The 15,708-nt window shown below is 35.1% G+C and overlaps 2 pseudogenes; both read right to left on the bottom strand.

Annotated features, from left to right (window-relative positions):
- Positions 1–3,313: 3,313 nt before the first annotated feature.
- Positions 3,314–5,305, bottom strand: LOC149167126 (cell division control protein 48 homolog E pseudogene; annotated as a pseudogene).
- Position 5,306: 1 nt separating this feature from the next.
- Positions 5,307–6,076, bottom strand: LOC149167125 (fasciclin-like arabinogalactan protein 8; annotated as a pseudogene).
- Between the last annotated feature and the right edge of the window lie 9,632 nt (positions 6,077–15,708).

The following is a 15,708-nucleotide window of genomic DNA, read 5'->3' as shown; positions in this document are numbered from 1 at the left end:
CTTTTAGTTCCATACATTTCTCAACCATCTAGACACATAACCCTATCCTCCATGATCTCTTCCATGAGGTCCATGATTTTCTCCATGATCTTTTCCATGAGGCTTATCTTATCAAATTCGAATTTGATCATTCAAGGCCACATAAAGATGCCCTGGAAGCTTCCTTTGTACCTACACATGTCAACAAACTCATTCTAATTGTTAGGTATAAGTATAAGCATATTATTTTCTAAATTTTAGCCATAAATTCACTTAAAAATGTTAAGAATTAATAAATTTTGGAAAAGCATAGTTATAACCCAATAATGAGGTAAATGGAATGATGTGGAGGTGGAATGGAGGTGACATGAAGGTAAAATGTGAAGATATTGGTGAATAATGGAGTGAAAATAGGGACCATTGTGAGGCCCAACATCTGCCCCAAACTGAAGGTATTGCATGTCCTCATGCAATCTATTACATTACTTTTTGGTACTTGAGCTTTGGCTTAAACTATGCATGATATCATTTACATAACTTTTGCAAAGCGTTATTTTGATGAATTACAACTTGGTTGGTTCTTGTGTTTCAACCATATTTTGTTTGTTGCATTCAATGTATGATCTTTGCATATTGATAATGTGATTTTTGTTGCAGAGTATTTTTGTAGGAATGCATCATGGTTGGTTCTTGTGTAACAACCATGATTGTATTGGCATCCAATTATCTTTTAAATACTTTTGTCAAAGCCATTTGTATGCTCATGTAATAGTGAATATATTTTGAAGGTAAGTGGGGTTTAGAATGTGATATATGACTGTGGATATGAATGTGACAAAGCATGTATGTAAATGTATCCTTCCCCTAAAATGGATGGTTTGGGCAGTTATGTGAAATGGGGAAAGGAAGGGGAAAGGAAGTGAAGTTTTTCCAAAAATTATTATTCTAACTTTTCAAGGAATTTAATGGTTAAAAGTTAGAAAATATCATACCTTAACTTACCCTTCCAAAAATGGATGAGAGTTGTGCACGTGTGGGTGCAAAAATGTCATTCACAGTCCTCCTTACTTGGTTGTGAAAATGGTGGATGAATCATGCATGTTCAGCTGCCACAATTCTGCTCTGAAGCTTCTTCTTCAAGTTGTGGATGAAAGATGGATCTGTATTGTCGTATCGGCTGCTGGATCCTCTGCTACTAGATGATGAATCTGAGGAGTCTGTTGAACATGGCTGAAAGTCGTATCTGCTGCTGGATCCTCTGTTGCTGGATGATGAATCTGATGAGTCTGCTGAATATGGCTGAAAATCTATAAGGCTTGGAAGGTATACAAAATATATAAGTGACATTTCCCTCCCAGCCTTATTGATTGACTTGTCCTCAAGTGATGGCAAACTGAAAAACAATGAAAAGAAATTGGCTTCATCTGCTACAAGATATGGGTCTTTAAGTCTTCAATGCTCGATGGCACAAATCTTACTATGTGATTAAATGTGTCGATGTCGAACATAGCAAGAAGTTGTTGACTTAGTGGCCGTTAATGAATGCCCCTAGCCAACACAAGAGCTCCCACCATTGATTCGAATGGGAGTCAGGATGACTAACACATCTTTGTAGGTACGAATAAATTTGTCATGGTCAAGTCACCTACAAGATCCAACGAACAAGGGATATTAATGTACTCCCATTGTTCATTGGCAAGAGTACTTGCCATTAAGGCATGCAAGCCTCTAGGTGTTTTTTCAATGATACATAGACTCTAGGACTTTGACTCAAGCAGGGTTTTATTGGCGGAAATGAAGGGGAATGGTAATGACAAGGAAAATGGATGATTAAGGAAATACTTGATGTATGAATAAGAACTCTTGCTGCGAAAAATGGATATGGAAATGTCATGCTTTATGGATGTACAATTGGTGGAATTGAAAATCTTTTTCAGAAAGGGAGGTGGAAGGTAGTGGTTGTGGAGATGGATTTGTCTTCAGAATTTTTCATGAATTTAGTCTTTGGAAGACTAATTGTCATCACACTCAATCTCCTTAATGATCACTTTGTTATCCTGTAACCTGTAAAAAAACTTGGTAGAAAGAAAACATAAGTTTGTTCAAGAAGAATTGCGCATTTTCTTCATGATTCTTACGCAAAAATTTCATACCAAATAAAACAGCTTTAAGAAAAAATCAAAGTGTTGAAAGTAACTCAATTCATGAGATCAATTTCAATCCATTCTTAAAAACAACCATGAAAAATAATACTCCCTGTTTGTGTCAGATACTCATGAAGTGTACTCGGAGAAAAGATGGTCATTTGAATTATCTGTTGTGTTCTGCATATTAGTGCATCATAAAGCATACAACAGAAAGATGTGATGAGTTAATCCTCCAATGTTTGATAAAGCGATTTGTGAAATTTGTTTCCAAGTATTCCATTTTTTTATTTTCAAAGCTGTGTGAATTTTGTGAAATGTTTTTTATTTTTTTTTAATTTTTTTAATTTTTTTTTTTTTAAACAACAAATTTTAAAAAGAAAATATTAAAAGTAATAAGTAAAATTTTTTATTTTTTATGTTGATTTTATTTAGATTTTTCTTTAAACAATAAATTAAAAACCTAAATTTTTTAATTTATTATTTAAATTGGGATTTTTTGAAAATCAACAAAATTTTATTTATTAAAAAGAAAAATTCTAAAAATATACTATAACTAAAATGAAGTTAGTTTTTTTATTTTTTTTAAATTAAAAATAAAAATAAAAATAATTTTTTTTTATTTAAAATAAAAAAAAAAATTATTTTGTGTGGTTTTGATTTTTTTTATTATCCAAAATATTACACAAAATATTTTTTTTTTATTTTTATTTAAATAAAAAAACAACACTACAAAATATTTTTTTATTTTTATTCAAATAACAAATTAAAAACAACACACAAATTTTTTTATTTTTATAGAAATAACAAATTAAAAACCGTTGTTTTTAATTTATTATTTTTGTTGATTTTTTAATTTTTTTTTTAATTGTTAAGAAAAACTAATTACAAATCAATACACAAAATATTCGTTATATTTTTTTTTTAATAACAAATTAAAAACAATTTTTTTAATTTATTATGTATGTTGATTTTTTTAGATTTTTTAGTTGTAAAAAAACTAATTAAAAAACAACGAACCTTAAGCAAAACCATACAACCGCCGGCAAGAATGATGGAAATGTATTCCTCATTAGCCCAGAAATGGAGGGCAATCTCCCACCGCTCGCAATCTCCAGGATAATCATCGATCGCCTCGCTACCAGGATAATCATCAAGGTGCATGGGCAGGAGTTCAGGGAACTCATTCTTTAGCTTGCTGGCATCCATCTCGTTATTGCTTCTAAGATTTGAAAGCGGGAAGATTCATCAGGCAAGGGTATGTATATTAATTGATCAAGGCGACCAGGTCGTAATATAGCCGAATCAATAATGTCAAGGCGATTTGTAGCTCCAATAATGAAAACAGTTTTCTTGGCAGACATGCCATCCATCTCAGTCAGCAACTGATTCAAAACTCTGTCTGCCGCACCCCCAGCATCTCTAGCACTACTACCACGCTGGGTAGCAATCGAATCAAGCTCATAAAAAAAAAGGACACAAGGTGCTGACTGCCTAGCCTTATCAAAAATATCGCGCACATTGGCTTCACTTTCTCCAAACCACATTGTTAGGAGCTCTGGGCCTTTCACACTGATAAAGTTGGCCTGACACTCATTGGCAATGGCCTTTGCCAGAAGCGTCTTACCACAACCAGGAGGTCCATAGAATAGAACACCTTTAGAGGGAGACATACCAAACTTCTCGAATTTCTCCGGATGTTCCACCGGATATTGCACAGTCTCCTGAAGCTCTCTTTTGACATTTTCCAGACCCCCAATATCCTCCCAAGAAACATTTGGCACCTCTACAACAGTCTCACGCAGGGCAGAAGGGTTACTAGAGCCCAGTGCAGCCTGAAAGTGCTCATTTGTAACAGCCATAGAATTCAGAACTTCCGCATCAATAGTTTCATCTTCCAAGTCAATGACATCCATTTTTTCCCTAATACAATGCAGTGCAGCCTCAATGCAAAGAGCTGCAAGATCTGCCCCAACATAGCCATGTGTATTCTTTGAAATATGTTCAAGATCAACATCTTCAGCAAGCTTCATATTCTTTGTGTGGATGCGAAGAACTTCCAGTCGACCAACTTCATCTGGAACCCCAATGTCAATTTCATGATCAAACCTACCAAACCTTCTAAGTGCTGGATCAATGTTGTTAGGCCTATTTGTTGCTCCCATGACGATCACATGAGATCGAGATTTTAGGCCATCCATCAATGTCAATAGTTGAGATACAATGCACCTCTCTACTTCACCATTTGTTTTCTCCCTCTTTGGAGCTATGGAGTCAATTTCGTCAATGAAAATGATAGAAGGGGCATTCTTCTCTGCTTCTTCAAAAGCCTTTCTAAGATTGCTTTCACTTTCTCCAGCAAGCTTTGACATAATTTCAGGACCATTAATTAGAAAAAAGAAAGCTCCAGTCTCATTTGCCACTGCCCTAGCAATCAAGGTTTTTCCTGAACCAGGAGGACCATAAAGCAAAATACCCTTAGGGGGCTTAACACCAATGGATTTGAAAAGTTGTGGATGCCTTAGTGGTAATTCAACTAGTTCTCTGATCTGTGCCATTTGTTTCCTTACACCACCAACATCATCATAGCCAACATCATCCAATCTGTCTTCATCTTCTCGTTTTATTGGCTCTTCCTCACAAAAAATTTCAGTATCTGGAGAAACAACACAATACTCACCAGGATCTGTCTCAATGATTTTAAATTCTACACTTCTCATTCCTCCTCGTACTAGAAAAAGGTCTCCTTTTCTTACTGGGCGATAGGCTTCCAAGAAGTAAGGCTTCAAGTACACATCGAACAAGTTTCCTGTAACACCTTCAATTGTGTCATCTATAGGAAGAATATGCACACGCTTCCCATACTTAACATCTGGGCACTGATGAACAGATACTACATCCCCTAATCTTACTCTTAGATTTGACCTAACAACTTTGTTCATTCTAATCTTATGCTCTTCACAGGTATCATCAGCCAGAACAATGCAAACTGTATCCTTTCTCTTTTTACCCTTAACAAGAATGGTATCACCCTGGAAAAGCTGCAATGTTTCCATTGTTTTCGAATTAAGAGCCACAACCGAATTATCATCATTTATGGCTTCATCCACAACTAACCGATTAGGAGACTTCTTACGCTCAAGTATTGCAGTGCTAAAGTCTTTCTTTGTTCCCTTCAGCAAGTGGACTGTAGATGGGCAGCACGTGGAACTCCAACATGGAGACCTGGTCATCACTGGGCAGCTTCTTCAGCAGCTTGCTTGTGGCACCAGTAAAAGCAGGGTCAGTCGAGCAGAACACAGTCAACCCGCCCTGGACGGCGTCCTCGAAGGTCTTGGCGACGCCGGTGGTGGAGATCATGGTGGCGAAGATCTTGCACCCGCCCTTGATCATAACGGCAGTGATGTTCACATCGGAGGGCGCAGGGCTGGCGCCTTCGCCACATTGGTCGTGATCGGCTTACTCACCTCGATGACCGACAGATTGTAGCCCTCCTGCTTCACCGATTTGATGTACGTGGCATCCAGCTTGGCACCGTGTGCCACGAGGCCAAACCCCACCTTTCCAGCCTTCAGATCTGTAATGTTGATGAAGCCACTGTTGCCTGGGGCCATTCCCGTGATCTGCAAGAGCGTGGTGCTGAGCGTTGTCCCGTTAGTGATCTCGTGGAGCTTCTTGGGATCGAAGAAGTCAAGCACCACATGGAGGCTGAGCACACGCTTGAGGGAGGCCAGATCCAAGCCACTGAGCGCGTCCATGTTACTGTTACTCAACGCCAGAACTGTAATCATCTGCCGGCTGTTGATCTCGTCCGCCAGCTTCGTCCGCGAGAGATCATGATTGAACTTGCTGTATTCTGGAAATTTGGCCAAGATCGTGATATTGAATGCAGTTGCAGAGCACTGTAAGCTCAGCAGGACAAGAAACACAAATCCAAGCCCCAAAATCTTCATTATGCCAGAAAAATGACCCCAAACCACTAAAATTGATACACTCAGGTGCTCCGGAAGCCCAACAAACCCCTGGAGAGCACAATGTGGAATGTCCTGAACACACTTCCCCTCAGCCGAGCTACCACCAGAGAAAACACAACAGAAATGAGAGTACCCAAAGCTGCAAATGGTTTTTTTATTTGTTTATTTTTTAATAATAATATGTATATATATGATATATATATTATTATTATGTTGTGAATTTTTTTTTTTTTAAATATCTAAAAAAACAAAAGAAATGGTTAGGTTTTTTAATTTTTAACTTTTTAATAATAATATGTGTATATGTGATACATATATTATTATTAAAAATATTTTTTTTTTTATTTTTTTAATTTTAATTTTTTTTTTTAAATTAAAAAACTAAATTTCATCTAAAAATTTAAAGATGTTTTTTTTTCATTCACAAAATTCTTTATTGTCTTTTTGCAAATTAGTTCTCCAGCAAGAGTATTTTTATTTGAACAAAATCAATAGATTTTCTGATCTTCCTGATCGCACGAAGCGCAGGAAGAGAGCATACTAATCGCTTGATTCGTTTTTATTTATGCAGGTGGGGTTTTTGAAAAGACGAAATTTAAAACTAGCTAAACACTAAAACATCAGAAAACTGAAACTTAAACTCCTTTGTGAAGATCCTGCTGTCACCAGGCCTCACAAGTTATTTTTTCTAAAGAAAAATACTAATACTGAATTAAATTCTAATGCCTAATCCCTTAGCACCATCCCCGACAACGGCGCCAAAATGTTGGGCAATTTATTGGGCTTAAATTGCTACATTAAATTATCAACCAGGGAAACTCGTAAGCTTGTGATGGTGCCAGCAAAATATATGCAAGAGTAGGCAACTAACTCTATGTCTAGCTAAATTATTTATGATTCAATATAATATGCAGGGGAAGAGGCTCCTAACTAAGGAGGTCCTGGTTGTCCTTCCCTATAGTATCATAGAGAAATCATTGATTACATAAAACTAGAAACTTGAAATGAAGACAAGAGAATGAACTTTAATTGTTGTTCAGATTCAAAGAGAGAGAAATATTAACTTAGTCTCTTGATTGTCCTCTCATGTACTAATCCAAACTAAACTAAGATTCATCCATAAGCATAAGAAATGAAATAACTTGAAACATAAAAGCAAAAGGATGAATTTCAATTATCATGTGAATCAAATGGAGAGAGAGCCTAACTTAGACTCTTGGTCATCTCCTCATATGATACTTGAAACATAAAAGCAAAAGAATGAATTTCAATTATCATGCAAATCAAGTAGAGAGAGAGCCTAAATTACACCCTTGGTTGTTCTCTCATGTGCTGATAAGATTCTAATTTAAAACTCATTCATCAATCACAAACAAATCTTCAAACATCTAAACAAGTAAATGAAATAAGATCTAATATGAAATAAAATTTTTCTCTCATCCTTTTAGAGTGAGCTCAATTCTCTTAAGAACAAGACAAATTATTCCATATACTACATTAAGGAAAATTAAATCTAAAACTACATAATGGAAATATATATACAACTTATATCTAAAACTACATAGTGAAAATATATGTAAAATGAAGCTTTATTCTATGCCATCATAAGTTGGATACAATGCTCCAAGAGTCCTCCCCTTGGAATGGAGGAGGTACTCCTATTTATACAATAGGATGAGATAACAAACTCATAATGATGATCCACTAATCTCTCTTTTAGTTCCATACATTTCTCAACCATCTAGACACATAACCCTATCCTCCATGATCTCCTCCATGAGGTCCATGATTTTCTCCATGATCTTTTCCATGAGGCTTATCTTATCAAATTCGAATTTGATCATTCAAGGCCACATAAAGATGCCCTGGAAGCTTCCTTTGTACCTACACATGTCAACAAACTCATTCTAATTGTTAGGTATAAGTATAAGCATATTATTTTCTAAAGTTTAGCCATAAATTCACTTAAAAATGTTAAGAATTAATAAATTTTGGAAAAGCATAGTTATAACCCAATAATGAGGTAAATGGAATGATGTGGAGGTGGAATGGAGGTGACATGAAGGTAAAATGTGAAGATATTGGTGAATAATGGAGTGAAAATAGGGACCATTGTGAGGCCCAACAATGACTTTGCTTTGATGACAGGCTTTCAGTGATTTAGTTGTTGGGTGGTTCACAGTTGATGGCTGTATTGCAGTGGTGATTGTTTTGTATTGATGGATCCAATATGAAAATTTATGAAATGTGGTCCCTGAAGAAAAGAGAAGGTTGTAGCCTTTTGTAGGTCAGCACCTACGTACTAGTACATCAGCTAGTACAAGAGCTAGGGGGTTGTAGCTCCCTTCTAGTAGTAGCTAGAGAATGAGAGAATGATGTAGCCTTCTGTAGGTGGGTGCTTGCATATTGGTATAAGTCTACACCAATACAAAATTATAAAAAGAAGTTTCTTATTAAAAGGAAGATAGAGACAATTGCAGTAGGTGGTTTTCACCCATATCAGGTTTCCACCTTATATCATGGTGTTCATGTGTGCTTCTTATGTGTGATGATATATTCTATTTTACTGCACCTGTTTATTGTTTATATGGTTAACAATATTCTGATGCTCTCATTAAAGATCAATTAACTAAATCATAAGTTTACTAGATATACACTAGTTGCATTAAACACAGTTGTGTATACACGAGGGTTGCCTTAACTGAAGTAGCGTATATGAATCTGATAATGGAAATGAAGATATTATTGGTTTGCTAATATTGATTCACCCCCACCCTTAGTATTATTTCCAACACATAGTCTATCTGGAATTTATTTCTATTTTCAGTTCAAGTTGGGAAGAATGCGTAAAGCATGTTAAACAAGTTTTTGATGTGCTACAAACAGAGAATCTGTATCTCAAACTTTCTAAGTGTGAATTTGGAAAAACTTCCTTAGTATGTCTTGGTTACTTAGTTGGAGGTGGTCAGCTAAAAATAGATCCAACTAAAATTGAAGTAATTATTAAGTGGCCAAGACCCCAAAATGTGACGAAAGTTCAAAGTTTTGTAGGTGCAGTTCAGTATTGAATAAATTTATTTCTCATTTCTCTTTTATTGCATCACCACTTCATGCTTTAACAAGTTCTAAAGTCTTGTTCTAGTGGGGAGGAAAACAAAAAAAATTCATTTGATACTTTAAAGTAGAAAATTGTTACACCACCAATCTTGCCTTTACCAAACCTTCAGCAACAATTTGAAATAGAAACTGATGCTAGTGGGTATAAAATGGTTAAAATATTATGACAGAAAGGAAGCCTAGTTGTTTTCATTCAGAAACATTTTCTAAAGCAATTGCAAACTATCCAACTTATGATAAATAATTGTATGCGTTAATGGAAAGTGTTAAAAGATGGAAGCCTTATTTAATGGGCAAAGAAACAATGATTCATATAGATCATCAACCATTTCAGCACCTTCAACCACAAACTAAGTTGCAACAATCTTGAAATTATAGATGGATGGGGTTTTTGCAACAATTCCATTTAGTAATAAAATATAATAAAGGTACCACCGATAAAGTAGCTTATATGTTATCAAGACCTTCTTTGAATGCTTCATTTATTATGCAAAATAGTTCTTTAGAACATGAAATTTATATAGACAAATATGCTGCAAATATCTATTTTAAGGATGTTTATGAATCACTAACTGATGGTGCTTGGGTGGAAGAAGTGAATTATCACGTTCATGATAGGTTATTGTACCATATTTGTAAGTTGTGCATATCATAGGGAGAAAGAGTGCATGTGATCAGGGAAGCACATTTTTTTCATGTTTCAGGGAATTTTGGTGTAGGTTCTTCTACTAGCAGATCTCATTTTGAAACATGTTTTGAGCACCTGTCAAACCCATCAATTGACTTAATGTTTGGCGAAGAAGCTAAGGAGGATGGACATGGAAACGCTGCAGAGAAATTAAGTTCATTCAAAGAATCTAAAATATTCATAAAGAAGTACAGGATCAATTGGAGAAAAGTCAAGCCAGGTACAAAATGCGTCATGAGAAGCATCGGGTGGATCATCACCTCCAGGTTGGTGATAAAGTATAGTTATACATCAGCAAAGAAAGGATGAAAAGTGAAGGTAAAAGGTTGAAACCTATGAGGTATGGTACTTTTAGAATTGTTGAAAAGATTTGGCATAATGCATTTTGATTGAATTTTCCTCCATACATACACATGTATTCAGTTGTAAATCTTGAAAATTTGAAGTCACATGAACCTCGTATGATCATGGATCTAGAGGGAAATCCTCAAATTCCAACAATATATGATTTTTCACCTAAATGTATGACTGAGTTATAACAAAATACCATCTTGGATAGGAAGGTCCACACTTCTAGGTGAGGATATGTAGACTATCTTCGATTGGGACTCAAAGGCATGAATCCATGTAAAGAAAGGTGGATGGAGATCGGAAGGGTGAGGGAGATGTACCCTCATGTCATGTCTGCTTAAAACGAACTAGTGGTCCAAAAGATTTAGGTGGAGAGGAATGATCTAGTAGGATCCTCAAAATGCACAAAGTTCAAAAGCCTCAGATACTCACGAAACTAGTGCCAAATCGAGGAGCTCGTTGCACTGATTCTGGTGGTATATTCATATTTCACAATGGCCTCTGTATGAGGGAGAAAACACGTTCTGAACTTTTTACCAAACATGTAGAAAAAAGTGCCTAGAGCAGGCCAAGTGGCAGTCTCAAAACATGTCATGTGGAAGTCTCACAATAAGGCACATGGCAAGTCAAACTCAAACTATAAAGTGATCAAATCAGATGAAGGTCAAACATCTAGGTGGGGATTGAACCTGCGACCTTCGAAACAACAATACAAAACATTATTAATAGGCCACGACTATTGCTTTATTAGTACGTTGCACACATGGTATATTTAAATTTTAATTCTTGTGTTATGTGGGGGGAAGGGTTGGTAGAGACTACCATATCCAACAGCCTGCCAAATCCTTAGAATATCTTATCGGTGCTACAAACATAGTTATCGGCACTCTCAACTTAGCGCATAGTCAAACCATATCATGGTTAGTACCGCATTCCAAAGTTAAACATTTGGTATAGCAATCATATCAAATCACAGTTGGCATGGGTTCACACACACACACACACACAGATATATATCCAAACTCCTATGTTCAAACTTCGTTACAACTATAGAATATGACCTCTCAGTCAACGTATAACCATAATATATTTCGAAGTTAATGTATACGCCATTTCAAATTTTTAAATGATAGAGAGGTCCATTGTTACACTATGGTTGTAAGCATATGTTATATATTGTCGATCACCGGGCTATTATTGATATATTGTTAAAAACTATACGTTATATGTGGATGCGGCAAACTATGTAATGCCATATATTGTGTTAAGTTGCAAGGAATTACTATAGTTTTCCATAGCCAATCCTAGGAGGCCTGCAAGTTTGACCTTGGGACCTCTTATAGGTTACATAAAAGGATTTTCCACTGGACCAGTGGTAGCGAAGTTGTAAAGTGTGTCTATCAAACTTGTGTTATTTGTGCCTATAATATGCCTTTTGAGACATATCTTGGCCAATATTGGGCCTTTTTGAGATTTGTAAGTTGCATTGGGAAGCTGAGGTTGAGGCCTATTAGTTGAAAGTAGCCATTGATGCATGTATTCATATTATATAATGGTGAATTTGATTTAAAAAGAGTTTATGAGCATTTTTAATACATCGGATACCCATTGGAAGCAGACCCAAAGATGTATTCTAGGGGGGCGAACTTTGTCATCAATTTTTTTGTGCTTTCTTCTTTTCCCTGCTATTCATGCTTACTTTTATATTTCAAGTTAAAGTTTAAGGTACTTAAAAATCAATTTCCTTCGTTTATTCACTTACAAGCAACCTTAGTTAATATTTGAAGAAATTGAGCAAATAGTCAATTAAGTTGTTTTTAAACTAGTATTTAAAAAAATTATATTGTACTCTTTAAGGGAAAAACCCACTTGTTTACATTATTTCACTATCACCCAAAAAATACATGCATTCATTCTTTTCTTATAAGCATTGAATTGTAACTATAATAAGTTTCTTTAAACACACCATTAATCATTATTATAAGAGTATGCATGAAATTGTTGGTAGTTAGTCCACACTATCGCTAGTTACAATGTGAGTATCATTCATGACTTAGCTACGAAAAATGCAGTATGATTTCTTATTGTCTTTTATCCGCATAACTGCTCGGATACCATGAGCATAGTTATTGTTTACATCATTCTTTAATGCTTTTATTAACACCACAATGCATTTTATATCAAGGGAAGTCTACTACACATTTCCATGTGATTTTTATTAATGTTGTTCCTGAACTTGTATCCATTAACATCATACCTCTACTTCATGTTCTCAAAAAACCAAAAAAGGAACCAATGATACAACTTTTTTGTATGACACCACTTGTGACATCCCTCTAGTAAACCTCATGTAAAAATACATAGGATTAGAAATTTTTTACAGAATTTACTAGCATGTAACATAACAAATCACTTATCCCATATTCCTTAAGTAACCGTTAGTTGAAATCATTGTCACTATGTAGAGTAACTCTAAACATGGAATAACAAGTCGCAAAATGTAACAATCATTGTTGTAACATATTAACATAAATATCCCTATTGTAACCTTACATCATTATCATTGTTCATTTAATTAGGCTAGTTAATGACATAGTTGATGATATAATTGCGAACGTCGTGCAAGGAAGCAATGCTATTAGAATGGAATAATAAGAAAACAAATTATTGGATACTTATATACCCTGGAAACCTTGAAGGGAAAAACCAACAAACATTTATTTAATTAAAAGTTTCACGAGGTTGTTCACCCCACAGTCAATGGATGTAAGGGAGTCCATCCATTAACGATTGTTAAATTTTTAATAAACAAATATCATCTTAAATTCAAAAATAAAGTGCTAGAGTCCATTAAATTAATCATGATATCATTTACCCCACAATTTCTCAATCATTGTGTCCTTGTGGCCTAGGTGTCAATTGTAGTAGATTATCCCACGTTTGTCAATCCCTCAATCTTCATTAGCCATTACTTCATTGCTTGCCATAATGTTAAATGTAATCCATCCTTTACATAACTCACCATCCTTTCCCACAGTTAGTGTCATTAGCAGCTCTAACATCATGATTATATAAACTATTTGTTAAACAAAATAAGAAATCTTAACTAGTTATGATTCAAACATATCTTGATGTGCATAAATAAAATGCATAACAAAGTATCAATATGTGCCTTTTTTATTAACACAACACATGCATTAACTAAAATCACAAAATGTCTATTTATCTATGCATGTGTATGGCTCTCAAACATGTCTATCTATCCAAATTGCACATGGATAAAGTAAAATGCATAAATATTACCAAGGCATGCTCATCTATATACGCTTCACATGCATTATAAAAAACAATAATAGTTACATTGTATCTCAACCGACAAAACACACTAATATTTAAAATAATTGCCATGGTTATGATTATCTCTTCACACACATCATGATTATATAAACTATTTGTTAAACAAAATAATAAATCTTAACTAGTTATGATTCAAACATATCTTGATGTGCATAAATAAAATGCATAACAAAGTATCAAGATGTGCCTTTTTTATTGACACAACACATGCATTAACTAAAATCATAAAATGTCTATTTATCTATGCATGTGTATGGCTCTCACACATGTCTATCCATCCAAATTGCACATGGATAAAGTAAAATGCATAAAGATTACCAAGGCATGCTCATCTACATACGCTTCACATGCATTATAAAAAACAAGAATAGTTACATTGTATCTCAACTGACAAAACACACTAATATTTAAAATAATTGCTATGCTTATGATTATCTCTTCACGCAAGAAATCAGTCGAGCCCCCTAAAGGGTCCTTATCAGTCGAGCACCTAAAGGTCCTAACCAGCGCATCATGGGAGTGGATCCATTCGGTTCAGAGAGAGAAAAGAGCGAAGCCCTCTCCTCTCCTCTCCCTTATGGTCAAGCACCCTAAAGGGTCCTCTCCTTAACAGTCGAGCCTGCTTACGCATCCTTATCAGTCGAGCCCCCTAAAGGGTCCTTATCAGTCGAGCACCTCTCCTCTCCCTTGGGGTCGAGTACCTAAAGGTCCTCTCCTCTCCTCTCCCTAATGGTCAAGCCCCCTAAAGGGTCCTCTCCTTAACAGTCGAGCCTGCTTACGCATCCTTATCAGTCGAGCCCCCTAAAGGGTCCTTAACAGTCGAGCCTGCTTACGCATCCTCTCCCTTAGAGTCGAGTACCTAAAGGTCCTTATTAGTCGAGCGTGCTTACGCACCCTAAAGGTCCTAACCAGTGAAGGCGAAGCCCTTACCAGTTAAGCGCAAAGCCCTAACCAATAAGGTGCATCCTTATCAGTGAAGTGCATCCTTACCAACACATCATGGGAGTGGATCCAGTCGGTTCAGAGAAAAGCGCGGGGAGAGGATCCAGTCGGTTCAGAGAAAAGCGCAAGTAAATTTTTCAAAAATATAAACACCACAATAACTATTCTTTCTTCTCACAAGAACACATTATTTTCCAAAAGAAAACCACCCCAACTACCCTTACATTTTTATCAATAGAAAAGCTAACAGAATAGCCATTATATTTATCCATACAAATACATATTTTTTTCAAACGACTAGCTATTATTTTCGTGCATGTGAGTACATATTACTTTTTCGAGAAATTCAAAATAATAGCTATTATTTTCATGCATATATAGATACCTTTATTTTCAAGAAATCTAACACATAGTTATTATTTTCATGCATGCAAATACATATTCGTATTACAACATAAACAAATATTCTTTTCTAAAATAAAATAGACACAATAGTTATTATTTCTATGTATATAACACATATTCTTTTCAAGAAAATTTGGAAAAATAGTCATTTTCTATGTGAATATAAGAACATACTCTCTTTTGAAGAAATTGTCATAATGGATATCATTATGATGCATATAAGAATTTATTATTTTCAAGAGTCTAATGCATAGGAACCATGTGAATATTTCCAAAGAAATTAATAAAATAATCTAGCTCTTCACACATAATTTCCGTACAATATTTTCCAATAAAATATCATAGTTTCTTTATCTTCCTATGTGCAAAGTTCACATGCATTTTTTCCAAGAAAATAACATGACTTCTTTATATTTTTATGTGTAGGGTTCACGTGCATGCTCCTTTTAGGAAACTAGAATAATTAACTTATCTTTTATGGGAATAAACTATGTAAACTTTTCCATGAAAAATAACACTATTAACTTATCTTTCAAATTGGTGATTCTTTCTTATGATTTGAGCATGCCCATATTGAATGCAGGCACAACGATTCAGTGTTGGTGAGAGCTATCTTCACCATTAACACTAAACAAACTTTTCCCTAGCAAAATTGAAAACATTTTCCTAGCTAGAGAGCTTCCACAGTCATTCACATGCTTGGATGATAGAGGTTCCCATATCAATTCTTCATCAATTAGAACAATTTTCA

This window comes from Pinus tabuliformis, chromosome 5_1, assembly GCF_031772625.1.
Source record: "Pinus tabuliformis cultivar Carrire ecotype Pingquan chromosome 5_1, CPIR1, whole genome shotgun sequence".
In the NCBI taxonomy this organism is placed as follows: Eukaryota; Viridiplantae; Streptophyta; class Pinopsida; order Pinales; family Pinaceae; genus Pinus; species Pinus tabuliformis.
The sequence above is the reverse complement of the archived record's forward strand: the minus strand, read 5'-3'. Positions and strand labels throughout refer to the sequence as shown.